Below are 2822 nucleotides of genomic sequence, written 5' to 3'. Positions count from 1 at the left end.
AGGCTTTATGCTTGACATTTCATTTTGATGACTTTCCATTTTTCTACAGTCATACTTTGTGTATTCCAAGTTTCAATTATTAATAGATTTGTATAGCTGCTTCTTCTCACTGTGAGTCATGTCCAATTAGCAAATGAAGATCCTGGAGGCTTCACTCCACCCCATCATTACGATCACCCTACTTGGAGAAAACGGCCCCACCTCAGTCATATTTTGAGTGCCTTCTGACCGAGTGGCTCATCTTCTGAACTATCTCTCATACAATTGGCTGCTATTCCGGGGTCTTCAGTAGCTGACCATGTTCCACTGCTGTCCATCAGGCTTTCAGTGGCTGATTCCTCACTAAAGAGACCAGGTAGTAAGTGAAATTTCATGGCCACAGCCTGTATCTGAGAGTTCAAAAGCAACACTGGACGCAAAGATCTTTAGGGCAAATACAAGTTCTATTTCTAATAATGATCTCACCTAAACTCCTTATTAAGCTCTTTTGATAAGACCATTTTCTTCATTTTGTATATGTTATAATTAAGGAAACAAATTCAAAAAAGACAATCAGTAACTACATAATCAATTATGAAGAGAATGAATTGCGTTATATTTTCTTAACCAATATTTCTTATTTGTATCTAATTTTAAGAAACCTCAGCATAATCAGTGAAAGCTTAACTTATACAAAATTTCAAAGGCATGAAAATCAACAAATATCACAACTAAAAGATTATCATAATATGCTTTACTCAAAAATAGACAACTTGATTTCCATCACAGGTTAATATTTCTAAAGTTTCAGCTACAGAAGTGGGGAAGAGAAAAATTATATGCCATAAAATTTGTTACCATTATTAGGTGCTACACTGCTTCTCCACATTTATAGTAGAAGTAATGGGGAGAAATCATGTATGATTTAAGTGGTATTTCTCTATTCTCTAGTTGCTTTTTCCAGTTTATAAACAGCAAAGCAAATGAAATGATTCAATCCCTATGTGGTACCAAATCTCCCCTCTATTTTCTAGGTAGGATATTAGCAGTGTTCTGTGTTAGAATGAAAATATACTAACTAAAATCAAGATCAAATATTGATGATTAGAAGAAAAAAAGCTTTGATGCTCGTTTAGAAGCTAGTCATTTGATTTTCTCGGTTACCCCTGAAGAAGGTGATAGAGAATAACATAATGTTTCCAGTATCGGTGCCTCAAATGGACAGAACAGGAACCAGAGACCACTTCCTAGGACCTGCAATTTGTAAGGGGACAACTGCAATTTCTAGTTTCTTTCTACATTCCTTTACTCTTCCTCAGGCAAGGTAGTTCTTATTTTCCTTGTCCACAAATGAAAACACGAAAAATAGACATGTAGAATGATACATGTTCAAACAACGTGAGGATAATAACCCTCTAGGCAGAAGGACAAGACCTAGGGCTGTCCTGGCAGCCAACTGACCCCAAATCCCCCATGATCTACACTGTAGGTCATTCAACTTAAAGAGGGGAAGCAGTACAAAGAGAGATAGATGCCCTGTTGTACACCGAGCCTCGACAAACTACCTTCACTCTGCTGAGGATTCTATCTTCCAGATGTAGTATCAAGGAGAAAATGGGAATGAGACAAATTGCTATGGAGAGAGAACGAAAAGGAGAAATGTTTCGTTCTGGCCTGTAGTTTGGGAAGTTGCATCTTATAGGCATCATAACTCATCCACACAAGTCGAACTAAGGGGATATTTTGGTAGAATTGTCACAAAATGGCAGGGGGGGAAATTAAAAGTATAGATAGAGCTAAAGATAGATAAAACGTGACATCTGTTTCCACCAGGTAACTTGTTTTAGGTGACAGCTGTATCCACCGGGTAACAGTTTATAGGTAAAAACAATGGGCACAGTTTAAAGAATTAAAGCATAGAAAGAATTCAAGGGGCTGCAGTTGAAAATTATGCCTAGGACCTCAGTACAATGAAAGCCCTGATTGACAGAGTGATCTGGAAGCTTACCGAAAATATAAACGCTGGGCTACTTCCCCAAGATTATAATTCAATTGTGCCATATTGGATTATAGTGTGTGTGTGTGTGTGTGTGTGTGTGTGTGTGTGTGTGTGTGTGGTTAGCGCACTCCAAAAGGAGGGCAATGCAGAGCTCTGGGTAAACTGTGGCAGACCAAGTCACCCAAAAATCATCAGCGTCCTTAAATTCCATCATTATTTCACTTTTCTAAACCACAGATTTATACCAACCAAAAACATTTCTCAAGTTATTTTATTCACTTGCTAAGCATTTATTTTTCACCGTGTAGTAATACACACATAAATGGAAACCTTTGGGGACAGTGTATGATCTATAAATGACAGTTAGTATAAATGCACCTAGAAATGAAAATGTAGCTGGTCTTCTAACTTTTTTTTCATTTCCACTAAAAAAATTCGACAGTGTGTTTGTTATAAATTACTGGGGTAGCTTAGAATTAAATGTCTGTATTCAGACACCAGTTTCTCCATTTTTCTATTTTCTTCAATATCCTGGATGGAGGTCCATACTTTTTCTGGGTCTTGTTTGTAAATCCCATGTTTTTTGCAAGTTAATTTTGAAACAACTTGTTTTAAGGATACCTCTGTAATATAAACAAGAACGAGAAACCCCAAAGCCCTCCTCAATCAGACATTGAAGTTCATGACTTGTCATCTCTACTTTCCACAAAACATTTCAACACAACTTAGACAAGTGTCTTGGGGGTCCCTTCATGAGAAGGTTCCTCTAGGACCCAATCGCTTGTTCATCATTTCCTTTTAATGTCTCCTTCAGAGCACATTCTAGCTCCATTCTGCTGATAAT

This window comes from Echinops telfairi, unplaced genomic scaffold (genome assembly GCF_000313985.2).
Source record: "Echinops telfairi isolate 266 unplaced genomic scaffold, ASM31398v2 ScPeMD7_7469;HRSCAF=8507_0, whole genome shotgun sequence".
Lineage (NCBI taxonomy): Eukaryota > Metazoa > Chordata > Mammalia > Afrosoricida > Tenrecidae > Echinops > Echinops telfairi.
The sequence above is the reverse complement of the archived record's forward strand: the minus strand, read 5'-3'. Positions refer to the sequence as shown.